The sequence below is a fragment of the Salmo salar genome, chromosome 20 (assembly GCF_965601325.2).
Source record: "Salmo salar chromosome 20, fSalSal1, whole genome shotgun sequence".
Taxonomy (NCBI): domain Eukaryota; kingdom Metazoa; phylum Chordata; class Actinopteri; order Salmoniformes; family Salmonidae; genus Salmo; species Salmo salar.
The window spans coordinates 57,902,104-57,918,939 of NC_138310.1; the positions used below are offsets into that span (position 1 = coordinate 57,902,104).

At 40.2% G+C, this 16,836-nt stretch overlaps 1 long non-coding RNA gene across 1 annotated transcript; it reads left to right on the forward strand.

Moving 5' to 3' along the window:
* The first annotated feature begins 507 nt into the window (after positions 1-507).
* LOC123729274 (uncharacterized) lies at positions 508-13,306 on the forward strand. Its single transcript, XR_006760984.2, has 3 exons — positions 508-725; positions 940-1,029; positions 11,100-13,306. It is a non-coding gene; the product is annotated as an uncharacterized LOC123729274 (long non-coding RNA).
* Positions 13,307-16,836: the final 3,530 nt, after the last annotated feature.

Sequence of the window (16,836 nt, forward strand, 5' to 3'; positions counted from 1 at the left end):
AACACCAGAGTCCAAAGGGATACATTCTAATGACAAGTATCTCACATAAGCATATTATGCAAAAAAAACATCTTAATTATCTATGTTACCCAACTAATTCTGATTCATCCGCCACAGTAGTCATTCAGAAATCATGTTCAACACTATTATTGCACACAGATTGAGTCCATTTTATTTATTATGTGACTTTTTACTCCCAAACTTATTTAGGCTTGCCACAACAAAGGGGTTGAATACTTATTGACTCAAGACATTTCAGCTTTAAATTTGTAATTCATTTGGAAAAATGCACCACAAAATTATTCCACTTTGACTTTAAAAATCTTAATTTAATCAATTTAAACCTAGGTTGTAACACAACAAAATGTGGAAAAAGTCAAGGGGTGTGAATACTTTCTGAAGGCACCATACATTGAAAAATCCATTACCAGAATGTCATTGTCATAACTCATGTTTCTTCCATTGTTAAATTCCCTTTCCCTTACATACTTTGATAGATTTTGGGTGGTTGGTCTTATTCTACACTGCCTCATGTCTGTGCTTGGTATGTATTGTGGTCAGGGCTCAGTGTGTTTCAGTGTGCAGCAGTGGCTCTGAACGTCACCGTGCGAGAGCTGGAGAGAAGTGTGGCCCCCAGTCAGATGAGACTCCACACACTACGCAAGAAGCAGATAATGGAAACACTGGAGTGTCTGCTGCAAATGGGAAGCTACCATCACACTCTGGTCAGTGTCTACGGATGATATAGGCTGCTAAAGTTTGGAATTTGGAAGTCATAATGTGTTCATTTAGGTTATTAAGCTAAGAATGTATTAAGTTTGAATGAATCCACACAAAGATATACGGTAGATCCTGGAGTATTTAAAGAACCATTCATGCTCTGTTTGCTTAAGCCTTAAAGTGCAGGAGATAAAAATGCTGTCAACTACTCTCCCTCAGGATAATCGCTGTGGGGAGAATGCAAATGAAGTGGGAAGCAAAATGGAGTCCTACAAGTTTATGCAAGGAGTGGTCTCCAGACCCAGTAAGGTAAGCTACTTCTAAACTTCAGTATTTTTCATATGATTGCGATGGGGGGGTTGTAGACCAAAAAATACTCTACATTTGAGTTTATCTTTGTTTCACACTGTTTTATTGAACACACAAATGCAAATGATAATTTCTTGCTGTTCTTGCTGTTTTTGATGTATCGAAAAACACCGTTTTATTTGGTTACAGTTTGATTTCATAGGGTCCTCGATAAATTGAGTAATTTCCAAAATCTATTAGATTCATGGTTTTAATTTGGTTTTAATCTCTTTCTTAGGGGAACTATGTGACCTAGATTGGGTGTCCATCCACATAGCTGTTCCTTATGAAATGATGTGTGCATCTGCCAAGCAAGGCATACCAGAGAACTGACAGTAAATGTTTCTGAGTTGTTACAAGCTTGAACTTGTCTTGGAAAAGGTAAATGTGGTTCAGAAAGTCTTTAATTTTGTAATACCTAATTCTTTGTTAGGTGGCTTTAAAAGTGAGAGGCTTTCTTCAAGGCAAGGTACAGTTCTTATGTAAAGCATCCAAAGTTTTATGTAAGCTAAAACACGATTGTAAATTGAGTGTTTTGCAATAAGACTTTGGTTGCACATTCGCTGGTTTCTGTGAAACTTCCACTGTTTGTTACATTAAAGTAACAACATGTAAATGCAAGTTAAGCTAAATGTTATTTGGTAAATGTGATATTTGTGTTGTATGTAATACAACAAGAGAGTCATATTCTTACACACTTACTTCTAGGAGGGAAAGTGATCATGTTCAAAGCAGCCAGTTTAGGCTGGAAAGTAGAAACCAAGTCGCCAACATGTTGTTACACGGGTGAATACTCTCCTATCATACTACATTACAAAGGTGTGTGGAGTATGACACCAATTATACGTGTGTGTCTGTGTGTGTGTCTGTGTGTATGTGTGTGCGAGTGTGTGCGTGTGTGTTTTTCTATAATGAATACCAAGGTTATCAACAGTGTTCTTATATGTACAGTGCCTTGCGAAAGTATTCGGCCCCCTTGAACTTTTCGACCCTTTGCCACATTTCAGGCTTCAAACATAAAGATAGAAAACTGTAATTTTTTGTGAAGAATCCACAACAAGTGGGACACAATCATGAAGTGGAACGAAATTTATTGGATATTTCAAACTTTTTTAACAAATAAAAAACTGAAAAATTGGGCGTGCAAAATTATTCAACCCCTTTACTTTCAGTGCAGCAAACTCTCTCCAGAAGTTCAGTGAGGATCTCTGAATGATCCAATGTTGACCTAAATGACTAATGATGATAAATAGAATCCACCTGTGTGTAATCAAGTCTCCGTATAAATGCACCTGCTCTGTGATAGTCTCAGAGGTCCGTTTAAAGCGCAGAGAGCATCATGAAGAACAAGGAACACACCAGGCAGGTCCGAGATACTGTTGTGGAGAAGTTTAAAGCCGGATTTGGATACAAAAAGATTTCCCAAGCTTTAAACATCCCAAGGAGCACTGTGCAAGCGATAATATTGAAATGGAAGGAGTATCAGACCACTGCAAATCTACGAAGACCCGGCCGTCCCTCTAAACTTTCAGCTCAGACAAGGAGAAGACTGATCAGAGATGCAGCCAAGAGGCCCATGATCACTCTGGATGAACTGCAGAGATCTACAGCTGAGGTGGGAGACTCTGTCCATAGGACAACAATCAGTCGTATACTGCACAAATCTGGCCTTTATGGAAGAGTGGCAAGAAGAAAGCCATTTCTTAAAGATATCCATAAAAAGTGTCGTTTAAAGTTTGCCACTAGCCACCTGGGAGACACACCAAACATGTGGAAGAAGGTGCTCTGGTCAGATGAAACCAAAATCAAACTTTTTGGCAACAATGCAAAACGTTATGTTTGGCGTAAAAGCAACACAGCTCATCACCCTGAACACACCATCCCCACTGTCAAACATGGTGGTGGCAGCATCATGGTTTGGGCCTGCTTTTCTTCAGCAGGGGCAGGGAAGATGGTTAAAATTGATGGGAAGATGGATGGAGCCAAATAGAGGACCATTCTGGAAGAAAACCTGATGGAGTCTGCAAAAGACCTGAGACTGGGACGGAGATTTGTCTTCCAACAAGACAATGATCCAAAACATAAAGCATAATCTACAATGGAATGGTTCACAAATAAACATATCCAGGTGTTAGAATGGCCAAGTCAAAGTCCAGACCTGAATCCAATCGAGAATCTGTGGAAAGAACTGAAAACTGCTGTTCACAAACGCTCTCCATCCAACCTCACTGAGCTCGAGCTGTTTTGCAAGGAGGAATGGGCAAAAATGTCAGTCTCTCGATGTGCAAAACTGATAGAGACATACCCCAAGCGACTTACAGCTGTAATCGCAGCAAAAGGTGGCGCTACAAAGTATTAACTTAAGGGGGCTGAATAATTTTGCACGGCCAATTTTTCAGTTTTTTATTTGTTAAAAAAGTTTGAAATATCCAATAAATTTCGTTCCACTTCATAATTGTGTCCCACTTGTTGTTGATTCTTCACAAAAAATTACAGTTTTATATCTTTATGTTTGAAGCCTGAAATGTGGCAAAAGGTCGAAAAGTTCAAGGGGGCCGAATACTTTCGCAAGGCACTGTATATAGGCCTATATGGTGAACGTTAAAGGTGCAACCCATAAGTTCATCTCAGCTGATGGAGAGGGTCATTGCAAGTTCAAAACAAAAAAAGTAGTGGAACAGGCACAGTCATTGGCATAAATAAAACTACATTGTATTTTGTGGCGTTTCCACAGGAGACATAGGAATTTACATATTACACTTTTGTTATACATTTTTGGCTGGTGTCATGTTATATTACCAACATGGTCATCTCGTACTAGACACATTCAAGGCATGTGGCATTGTGTGTGGTAACAGGTTTTTGAAATTGTAGTGAACTATCTTTTAAAAAAATAATTTAATAGACTATATCTTAAAGACATTCACCAAATATGATTTACTATGAACCAAAAAAGTTGCTCTTTATTTTACACAGTAAGTCAGCATTGCTCTTTTTGTATGGTTGACAGTACATTCAGATGGCAGTCAGGTAAACTAGTCCACTAGTACAGCCATGAATGTCTAATCTTTGTTGTTGTTATGGTGGAGCTTGGGTGTTAACCCTGAATTCCTTGACTAAAATCCTTTCTCATTTTATAATCCCAATGTTATGTTGGTTGTATACCGCATACTTTACGATAACACTTTATTAGTCCCTGAAAGGAGCTAATTTCTTCACTTAAAAATATTTGGTGGTTTGCACTGCATTGTTTTTGTAAATAATGGTTGTGATGTAGCTAGCTTCACTTCACCTCCAACAATTTAAAGCAGTTTTTATTTGCACTTATTCTTATTGTAGTAGTAGTAGTATATTTGTTAGTAATTTTTATTACACATATAGTACTATGTAGTTGTAGTGGTGTAGTTATTGTATTTGACATTTATTTTTGTTAAAGTTTTATGGTGGAGCTAGTAGTAATTGTGGTAGTAGTGTTGTGTGGCTGCAGTAGCAATGTAACTGTAGCTGCAATAGCAATTATAGGAGTAGCGGTAGAAGTAGTGAAAGATGTGGTGCAAAGAGAGTAGGAACAGTACTGGCTGGGATAGTACTTTAGTAGGAGTTGTATGGCGTTGGGGTTCACAGCATTCATATGAAGTGCATGAAAATCATTTTTATTTTTCTATTATGGTTTAATTATTGTTATTGTTTCGTACATGATCCATATGCGATTAAACGGGCTGAATAAGGGCTTTGTAGGTGGTGGAAATGTCCCTGATTTCTATGGAATATATTCCATTTCGATTCTATCCTGTCTGCCAACATATGGTGATAGAGCTCAACAATCCCCAATTCAACCACTGGTATGAATATACAGATGTAGGATCTTAATTTGAGCCAGTTTGTACAGCAGGAAAATAATCCTGCATCAATAGGAAATGGGAATTATTATGTGGATTATAATTAATGGACATTTTTGTAGGGATATATTGTTCATAAAGGAAAATCAAGTCTGAAATTTCATTGTGGAAATTCCAAACTTCAGAAGCCTTTTTAAACTTCAATACACTACACGTTTTCAATTTCCTGCATTGCAGGAAAGTTCTCCTGCAACAGGGTGATCAAATTAAGATCCTACATCTGTAAAGTAACTATTTCTCCCACTATAAAGAGACCATTATCTGTATGCTGGTGTTTGGTATGCAATGTTTTTATACTGCCCTACCAAGGAACTGCTCATTTGGTGGAAAATGTGTTAATGTCATTTTTGATACATTAAATACATGCTTAATCATGTGGACAAGTATCATGCCTCTATTGTATTGTGTTTTGGAGAAAATGGGGTCATGTTAGCAGTAACTGTACAGTGCCTTGCGAAAGTATTCTGCCCCCTTGAACTTTTCGACCCTTTGCCACATTTCAGGCTTCAAACATAAAGATATAAAACTGTAATTTTTTGTGAAGAATCAACAACAAGTGGGACACAATCATGAAGTGGAACGAAATTTATTGGATATTTCCAACTTTTTTAACAAATAAAAAACTGAAAAATTGGGCGTGCAAAATTATTCAACCCCTTTACTTTCAGTGCAGCAAACTCTCTCCAGAAGTTCAGTGAGGATCTCTGAATGATCCAATGTTGACCTAAATGACTAATGATGATAAATAGAATCCACCTGTGTGTAATCAAGTCTCCGTATAAATGCACCTGCTCAGAGAGCATCATGAAGAACAAGGAACACACCAGGCAGGTCCGAGATACTGTTGTGGAGAAGTTTAAAGCCGGATTTGGATACAAAAAGATTTCCCAAGCTATAAACATCCCAAGGAGCACTGTGCAAGCGATAATATTGAAATGGAAGGAGTATCAGACCACTGCAAATCTACGAAGACCCGGCCGTCCCTCTAAACTTTCAGCTCATACAAGGAGAAGACTGATCAGAGATGCAGCCAAGAGGCCCATGATCACTCTGGAAGAACTGCAGAGATCTACAGCTGAGGTGGGAGACTCTGTCCATAGGACAACAATCAGTCGTATACTGCACAAATCTGGCCTTTATGGAATAGTGGCAAGAAGAAAGCCATTTCTTAAAGATATCCATAAAAAGTGTCGTTAAAAGTTTGCCACTAGCCACCTGGGCGACACACCAAACATGTGGAAGAAGGTGCTCTGGTCAGATGAAACCAAAATCGAACTTTTTGGCAACAATGCAAAACGTTATGTTTGGCGTAAAAGCAACACAGCTCATCACCCTGAACACACCATCCCCACTGTCAAACATGGTGGTGGCAGCATCATGGTTTGGGCCTGCTTTTCTTCAGCAGGGGCAGGGAAGATGGTTAAAATTGATGGGAAGATGGATGGAGCCAAATAGAGGACCATTCTGGAAGAAAACCTGATGGAGTCTGCAAAAGACCTGAGACTGGGACGGAGATTTGTCTTCCAACAAGACAATGATCCAAAACATAAAGCATAATCTACAATGGAATGGTTCACAAATAAACATATCCAGGTGTTAGAATGGCCAAGTCAAAGTCCAGACCTGAATCCAATCGAGAATCTGTGGAAAGAACTGAAAACTGCTGTTCACAAACGCTCTCCATCCAACCTCACTGAGCTCGAGCTGTTTTGCAAGGAGGAATGGGCAAAAATGTCAGTCTCTCGATGTGCAAAACTGATAGAGACATACCCCAAGCGACTTACAGCTGTAATCGCAGCAAAAGGTGGCGCTACAAAGTATTAACTTAAGGGGGCTGAATAATTTTGCACGCCCAATTTTTCAGTTTTTTATTTGTTAAAAAAGTTTGAAATATCCAATAAATTTCGTTCCACTTCATGATTGTGTCCCACTTGTTGTTGATTCTTCACAAAAAAATTACAGTTTTATATCTTTATGTTTGAAGCCTGAAATGTGGCAAAAGGTCGAAAAGTTCAAGGGGGCCGAATACTTTCGCAAGGCACTGTATAAAGTTACTGTGAAACCAATAAAAAACAATAATAAAATATATTTTTCTCAGTTCCACACTTTGAGTAGTTACTGCCTTTTAGCTTGGTAGGGCAGAATACCAGTCAAAGGTTTGGACAAACCTGCTCATTCAAGGGTTTTTCTTTCTTTCTTTTTTATATTATAGAATAATAGTGAAGACATCAAAACTATGAAATAGCATGTATGGAATCATGTAGTAACCCAAAAAGTGTTAAACAAATCTAAATATATTTCAGATTTTTCAAAGTAGACAGCTTTGCACACTCTTGGCATTCTCTCAAACAGCTTCATGAGGAATGCTTTTCCAACAGTCTTGAAGGAGTTCCCACATATACTAAGCACTTGTTGGCTGCTGGGTGATTGTAGAGACCAGGTCATCTGATGCAGTACTCCATCACTCTCCTTCTCGGTCCAATAGCCCTTACAGAGCCTGGAGGTGTGTTTTGGGTCATGGTCCTGTTGAAAAACAAATGATAGTCCCACTAAGTGCATACCAGATGAAATGGCATATATCTGCAGAATGCTGTGGTAGCCATGCTGGTTAAGTGTGCCTTGATTTCGAAATAATTCACTGACAGTGTCACCAGCAAAGCACGCCCCCACCATCACACCTCCGCCTCCATGCTTCACAGTGGGAACCACACAGGCAGAGAACATCTGTTCACCTACTCTGCGTCTCACAAAGACATGGCGGTTGGAACCAAAAATCTAAAATTGGGACTCATCAGACCAAAGAACAGATTTACACCGGTCTAATGTCCATTGCTCGAGTTTCTTGGCCCAAGCAAGTCTCTTCTTAATATTGGTGTCTTTTAGTAGTGGTTTCTTTGCAGCAATTTGACCATGAAGGCCCGATTTACGCAGTCTCCTCTGAACAGTTGATGTTGAGATGTGTCTGTTACTTGAAGTCTGTGAAGCATTTACAGTTGAAGTTGGAAGTTTACATACACCTTAGCCAAATTGTCACGGTTGTCGTAAGGAGAAGCGAACCAAAGTGCAGCGTGTGTGTCGTTCCACATTTTATTTACATTGTGAAACTATGCGATACATAAACATAAACTAAAGAACAACACAACAAACCGTGACGCAGAGTTGAAACATACACTACTCAAAAAACAATCTCCCACAAACCCAGGTGGAAAAAAACCCTACTTAAGTATGACCTCCAATTAGAGACAACGAGGACCAGCTGCCTCTAATTGGAGATCATCCCAAACAAAACCCAACATAGAAATACAAAACTAGAACCTGACAACATAGAAAAACTAAACTAGAACACCCCCCCTGTCACACCCTGACCTACTCTACCATAGAAAATAACAGCTTTCTATGGTCAGGACGTGACACAAATACATTTAAACTCAGTTTTTCACAATTCCTGACGTTTAATCCTAGTAACAATTCCCTGTCTTAGGTCAGTTAGGATCACCACTTTATTTTAAGAATGTGAAATGTCAGAATAATAGTAGAGAGAATTATTTATTTCAGCTTTTATTTATTTCATCACATTCCCAGTGGGTCAGAAGTACACTCAATTACTTACACTCAATTAGTAGCATTGTCTTTAAATTGTTTAACTTGGGTCAAACCTTTCGGGTAGCCTTCCACAAGCTTCCCACAATAAGTTGGGTGAATTTTGGCCCATTCCTCCTAACAGAGCTGGTGTAATTGAGTCAGGCTTGTAGGCTTCCTTGCTCGTACACGCTTTTTCAGTTCTGCCCACACATTTTCTATAGGACTGAGGTCAGGGCTTTGTGATGGCCACTCCAATAGCTTGACTTTGTTGTCCTTAAGCGATTTTGCCACAACTTTGGAAGTATGCTTGGGGTCATTGTCCATTTGGAAGACCCATTTGCGACCAAGCTTTAACTTCCTGACTAATGTCTTGAGATGTTGCTTCAATATATCCACATAATTTCCGTTCCTCATGATGCCATCTATTTTGTGAAATGTACCAGTCCCTCCTGCAGCAAAGCACCCCCGTAACATGATGCTGCCACCCCCGTGCATCATGGTTGGGATGGTGTTTTTCGGCTTGCAAGCCTCCCCCTTTTCCCTCCAAACGTAAGTGTTCATTATGGCCAAACAGTTATATTTTTGTTTCATCAGACCAGAGGACATTTCTCCAAAAAGTACGATCTTCATCCCCATGTGCAGTTGCAAACCGTAGTCTGGCTTCACAAGGCCCTTTGCTGTTGTTCTGAGATTGATTTGCACATTTCGCACCAAAATACGTTAATCTCTAGGAGACAGAATGCGTCTCCTTCCTGAGTGGTATGACGGCTCCGTGGTCCCATGGTGTTTATACTTGCGTACTATTGTTTGTAAAGATGAACGTGGTACCTTCGTGCTCCTAGATCTTAGTGCTGCTTTTGATACCATCGATCACCACATTCTTTTGGAGAGATTGGAAACCCAAATTGGTCTACATGGACAAGTTCTGGCCTGGTTTAGATCTTATCTGTCGGAAAGATATCAGTTTGTCTCTGTGAATGGTTTGTCCTCTGACAAATCAACTGTAAATTTTGGTGTTTCTCAAGGTTTCGTTTTAGGACCACTATTGTTTTCACTATATATTTTACCACTTGGGGATGTCATTCGAAAACATAATGTTAAATTTCACTGCTATGCGGATGACACACAGCTGTACATTTCAATGAAACATGGTGAAGCCCCAAAATTGCCCTCGCTAGAAGCCTGTGTCTCAGACATAAGGAAGTGGATGGCTGCAAACTTTATACTTTTAAACTGGGACAAAACATAGATGCTTGTTCTAGGTCCCAAGAAACAAAGAGATCTTCTGTTGAACCTGACAATTAATCTGGATGGTTGTACAGTCATCTCAAATAAAACTGTGAAGGACCTCAGCGTTACTCTGGACCCTGATCTCTCTTTTGAAGAACATATCAAGACTGTTTCAAGGACAGCTTTTTTCCATCTACGTAACATTGCAAAAATCAAAAACTTTCTGTCCAAAAATGACGCAGAAACATTTATCCATGCCTTTGTTACTTCTAGGTTGGACTACTGCAATGCTTTACTTTCCGGCTACCCGGATAAAGCACTAAATAAACTTCAGTTAGTGCTAAATACGGCTGCTAGAATCCTGACTAGAACCAAACATTTTTATCATATTACTCCAGTGCTAGCCTCCCTACACTGGCTTCCTGTTAAGGCAAGGGCTGATTTCAAGGTTTTACTGCTAACCTACAAAGCATTACATGGGCTTGCTCCTACCTATCTTTCCGATTTGGTCCTGCCGTACATACCTACACGTACGCTACGGTCACAAGACGCGGGCCTCCTAATTGTTCCTAGAATTTCTAAGCAAACAGCTGGAGGCAGGGCTTTCTCCTATAGAGCTCCATTTTTATGGAATAGTCTGCCTACCCATGTGAGAGACGCAGACTCAGTCTCAACCTTTAAGTCTTTACTGAAGACACATCTCTTCAGTAGGTCCTATGATTAAGTGTAGTCTGGCCCAGGGGTGTGAAGGTGAACGGAAAGGCTGGAGCAACGAACCGCCCTTGCTGTCTCTGCCTGGCCGGTTTCCCCTCTTTCCACTGGGATTCTCTGCCTCTCTGCCTCTCTCTGAGTCACTGGCTTACTGGTGTTCTTCCATGCCGTCCCTGGGAGGGGTGCGTCACTTGAGTGGGTTGAGTCACTGACGTGGTCTTCCTGTCTGGGTTGGCGCCCCCCCCCCCCTTGGGTTGTGCCGTGGCGGAGATCTTTGTGGGCTATACTCGGCCTTGTCTCGGGATGGTATGTTGGTGGTGGGAGATATCCCTCCAGTGGTGTGGGGGCTGTGCTTTGGCAAAGTGGGTGGGGTTATATCCTACCTGTTTGGCCCTGTCTGGGGGTTTCATCGGATGGGGCCACAGTGTCTCCTGACCCCTCCTGTCTCAGCCTCCAGTATTTATGCTGCAGTAGTTTATGTGTCGGGGGGCTAGGGTCAGTCTGTCACATCTGGAGTATTTCTCTTGTCTTTTCCGGTGTCCTGTGTGAATTTAAATATGCTCTCTCTAATTCTCTCTTTTTCTCTTTCTTTCTTTCTCTCTCTCGGAGGACCTGAGCCCTAGGACCATGCCTCAGGACTACCTGGCTTGATGACTCCTTGCTGTCCCCAGTTCACCTGGCCGTGCTGCTGCTCCAGTTCCAACTGTTCTGCCTGCGGCTATGGAACCCTGACCTGTTCACCGGACGTGCTACCTGTCCCAGACCTGCTGTACCAGACCTGCTGGAACCCTGACCTGTTCAACGGACGTGCTACCTGTCCCAGACCTGCTGCTTTCAACTCTCTAGAGACAGCAGGAGCGGTAGAGATACTCTCAAAGATCGGCTATGAAAAAGCCAACTGACACTTACTCTTGTGTTACTGACTTGTTGCACCCTCGACAACTACTATGATTATTATTATTTGACCATGCTGGTCATTTATGAACATTTGAACATCTTGGCCATGTGCTGTTATAATCTCCACCTGGCACAGCCAGAAGAGGACTGGCCACCCTTCATAGCCTGGTTCCTCTCTAGGTTTTGTCCTAGGTTTTGTCCTTTCTAGGGAGTTTATCCTAGCCACCGTGCTTCTACACCTGCATTGCTTGCTGTTTGGGGTTTTAGGCTGGGTTTCTGTACAGCACTTTGAGATATCAGCTGTTTAAAGGCACAGTCAACTTTGTGTATGTAAACTTCTAACCCACTGGAATTGTGATACAGTGAATTTTTTGTGAAATAATCTGTCTCTAAACAATTGTTGGAAAAATTACTTGTGTCATGCACAAAGTAGATGTCCTAACCGACTTGCCAAAACTATAGTTTGTTAACAAGACATTTGTGGAGTGGTTGAAAAACGAGTTTTAATGACTCCAACCAAAGTGTACGTAAACTTCCGACTTCAACAGTATTTGGGCTGCAATCTGAGGTGCAGTTAACTCTAACGAACTTATCCTCTGCAGCAGAGGTAACTTTGGGTCTTGCTTTCCTGTGGTGGAACTCATGAGAGCCAGTTTCATCATAGTGCTTGATGGTTTTTGCAATTTCACTTGAAGAAACTTTCTTGAAATGTTCCATATTGACTGACCTTCATGTCTTAAAGTAATGATGGACTGTCATTTCTCTTTGCTTATTTTAGCAGTTCTTGCCATAATATGGACTTAGTCTTTTACTAAATATACCTTTCTTAAAACAGATTTGCTCAAACGCATTAAAAATGAAATGAATTCGACAAATTCACTTTTAACAAGGTTTAACACTTTTTGGCATACTACTTGAGTCCATATGTGTTATTTCCTAAGTTTTAATGTCTTCACTATTATTCTACAATGTAGAAAATAGTCAAAATAAAGAAAAGTCCTTGAATGAGTAGTTACTGTATGTATTTGTATACATTTGATCAATATAGTTTTTTTTATTCAGAAAGAGCTAGATGAGATACAGTATATGCACAAGCCAGACCTTTGGAATTGATTGGAGATTTTCAAACTAAAATAATCAAGTTAAGCACACCGATCTCAGGTTACCATTCAGCTAACCTCGTCCCCTGGCTCAATTGCTACCGGTTCGACAGAGAGAGAGCTGGCTGGAGATGAGATTAGGATTCAGCCCACGGTAACAATGGAGTCATGCTAAAATACTGTAGCCGTCCATGTTCTTTATTTCTGTATTTGTGTGCAATTCTAATTTAGACTGGTTGTCTCAAGGCTTTGTTGATCAACGAATAAGCTGAAAACTGATAGGAACGCAAGCAGCTATAAGTTTGTTTTAGTCTTGCAGGAGGAGTGTTGTTGAACGAATGATGGGCTGTCACTCACATCTTTGAGTTTAGTGATGCCTGAGTGTATAAGAACTTACTGGTGGTGCACAGTTTCTGTATGGCTACATAGCTGGTGTTTGGCCCCTTTTAAGTTGATTTGTTTATACCACTTTCCCATGACCTTTATTATTAAAGATTAAAGCAATTTTACCTGATGGCCTTTGCCTTGTTTCAGTCCGATGATTACAGTGTTGGTGCCATTCTTACACAGTTCAGCTCTCCATATTGTAAGGAATTCTATAATGTATAATTTGCAGAGTCTTGCTGGCCAGATCCACAATGATCTCACACGTTTACATTTTCATTCACGCAACCTTGTCTCAGCATTTCATATTATTCTGTACGTAAATCCAAGACACTCCATTTGTAACTCGTTTCAGGAAACTAGGCGTATGTCGCACGTCACCACCTCACAATTATTTTTATTAAAATGCTTTTTTGGCAGAAATGCCTTCTGGAACATGTGAACTTTCATGTGCCTTAATATCAAACTTGTATGCCATCTGTAAATACAAAATACAATTGTTGAATTACGAACCTAGTTGATTTAGCCACGGAAAAAGTCAAAAACCTTCCTGCTAGCCATGATTGGCTGAGATAATAAATGGACTGGACATGCCGAGAGAGGAGTTTGGATTGGTCTGCCATGTAGCACCTTCTGTCTATAACATGAGCTGCTCGGTATGTGTAGATAATCCTTTCTACTGCAGTTTTTTTTTAAGATATCATGGATAACCGCAAAAGGGTTTCTCCGGATTATATCTTCAAATTAAGAGAAACCATGGCATCCGTGACAGAGTGGGAGAAAGATCTGATGATTCTTATGGCATTGCACACGGTCAGAGTGACTTGACGCAATGGGCCAAGCAAGCTGCACAAACAAAACGGAAACGACACAGTACGTCTTATTTAATGAAAGGGGTTGCAGTCTGCCATGAAGTGTTCATCCATGTATACGTGTAACAGGGTTATATTGGTGATTCCCCTTGCCACTTTATTGTTAAGCCAATGGGTTTTTAGTTTTATTTTTGTCTTGCCTTCACCTACTCAACATGGCATCTTATTGGCTGGTTTGCGTAGCTTGCTTACGAGGGAGGATGTTTCAGTTAGAATCGTCCCAGTGAACAAGCACCAAACCAGCGGTAAGTTGTTGGTTGCAAAGCACTGTACGTCAAAAGTGATTTTTATACTCCCAAGTGATGATTTAAATGTACAATTTATATCAATTTGTTTGTAAATGTTATTCGAACATCACACATAAGATGCAGCGGTTTTTGATGAATATTTGTTGTACATTTTGTTGTAGAGAATTCCAGCTAATACTAGCTAGCAACTTACTGTGTCTGGTGGGGGGATTGTATATTTTGTACAGTGCGTGAGTGCAGAGTTGGATGGTGAGCCGTGCATTGCATGACGTGCAATTTTGTGCTGTTCCTATCAGGTACATTGCTAAAGATATTATATTGTAATTGTATTATTTTGGAAACTACATTGCCCAGTGAACAAGCACCAAACCAGCGTGTGTGAGTGCAGAGTTGGATGGTGAGCCGTGCATTGCATGACGTGCAATTTTGTGCTGTTCCTATCAGAATAAAGCTCCATGACTGGTGTTACAAGTTGGAGTTCGTGTGGATGATTGATTGTACACAACAAAGAAGAGTACTGTTACATACGGGTAAGATTCTGGCTACATTTTCAGATATTATACATTTTACATTTTGTTAGAAAGTCATTTGCATTTCTAGTTATAGGCTAATGTTAACTAGCTAACTAACATTGAACCTAGTTTGTTAGCGTTAACTAGCTATGCCAATCTGTTTGTATTGCTAGTACTATATGGATTGGGATTCTGGTTTATTGTTTATCTAGCTAGCTAGCTACATGGCTAAACAAAAGACTCCAAGTTAAAGCATACTGTTAGCTAGCTAGCTAGCTAACGTTAGCTGGCTGGCTCACTAGCTAACGTTACGTGTATGATCTGGGTAGTAATATTATTTGTATCTCAGAAAGCCATTTCATTGCTAGTTAAAGCCTAATGTTAGCTACAGTGAGGGAAAAAAAGTATTTGATCCCCTGCTGATTTTGTACGTTTGCCCACTGACAAAGAAATTATCAGTCTATAATTTTAATGGTAGGTTTATTTGAACAGTGAGTGACAGAATAACCTCTTACATCTAGACGTTCCACTAGCGGAACACCTGCTCCAATATCCAATGATGGGCGTGGCGCGAAATACAAACTCCTCGAAAATCCGAAAACTTCCATTTTTCAAACATATGACTATTTTACACCATTTTAAAGACAAGACTCTCCTTTATCTAACCACACTGTCCGATTTCAAAAAGGTTTTACAACGAAAGCAAAACATTAGATTATGTCAGGAGAGTACCCAGCCAGAAATAATCAGACACCCATTTTTCAAGCTAGCATATAATATCACAAAAAACAAAACCACAGCTAAATGCAGCACTAACCTTTGATGATCTTCATCAGATGACACTCCTAGGACATTATGTTATACAATACATGCATGTTTTGTTCAATCAAGTTCATATTTATATCAAAAAACAGCTTTTAACATTAGCATGTGACGTTCAGAATTAGCATTCCCACCGAACACTTCCGGTGAATTTACTAAATTATTCACGATAAACGTTCACAAAAAACATAACAATTATTTTAAGAATTATAGATACCGAACTCCTTTATGCAATCGCGGTGTCAGATTTTAAAATAGCTTTTCGGTGAAAGCACATTTTGCAATATTCTGAGTAGATAGCCCGGCCATCATGGCTAGCTATTTTGACACCCACCAAGTTTGGCTCTCACCAAACTCAGATTTACTATAAGAAAAATTGGATTACCTTTGCTGTTCTTCGTCAGAATGCACTCCCAGGACTTTTACTTCATCACCCAATGTTGTTTTGGTTCCAAATAATCCATAGTTATATCCAAATAGCGGCGTTTTGTTGTGCGTTCAAGACACTATCCGAAGGGTGACGCGCCCGGCGCGTATCGTGACAAAAAAATTCAAAATATTCCATTACCGTACTTTGAAGCATGTCAAACGCTGTTTAAAATCAATTTTTATGCGATTTTTCTCGTAAAAAAGCGATAATATTCCGACCGGGAGTCGTTGTTTTCGTTCAAAGACTGAAAATATAAACATGGAGGCGTCTCGTGCACGCGCGCGCCAGTCTCATTGTTCTCAGATCGACCACTTACCAAATGCGCTACTGTTTTTCAGCCAGACAGCAGAGTCATCATTCAACATTCTGCCGCCTTCTGAGAGCCTATGGGAGCATTAGAAAGTGTCACGTTACAGCAGAGATCACCTGTTTTGGATAGAGATGGCAAAGAAGGCCAAGAAATGGTCAGACAGGGTACTTCCTGTACAGAATCTTCTCAGGTTTTGGCCTGCCATTTGAGTTCTGTTATACTCACAGACACCATTCAAACAGTTTTAGAAACTTTGGAGTGTTTTCTATCCAAAGATAATAATTATATGCATATTCTAGTTTCTGGGCAGGAGTAATAACCAGATTAAATTGGGTACGTTTTTTATCCGGCCGTGAAAATACTGCCCCCTATCCATAACAAGATAACAACAAAAACATCCAGAAAAACGCATGTCAAAAATGTTATAAAATGATTTGCATTTTAATGTGGGAAATAAGTATTTGACCCCTCTGCAAAACATGACTTAGTACTTGGTGGCAAAACCCTTGTTGGCAATCACAGAGGTCAGACATTTCTTGTAGTTGGCCACCAGGTTTGCACACATCTCAGGAGGGATTTTGTCCCACTCCTCTTTGCAGATCTTCTCCAAGTCATTAAGGTTTCGCGGCTGACGTTTGGCAACTCGAACCTTCAGCTCCCTCCACAGATTTTCTATGGGATTAAGGTCTGGAGACTGGCTACGACACTCCAGGACCTTAATGTGCTTCTTCTTGAGCCACTCCTTTGTTGCCTTGGCCGTGTGTTTTGGGT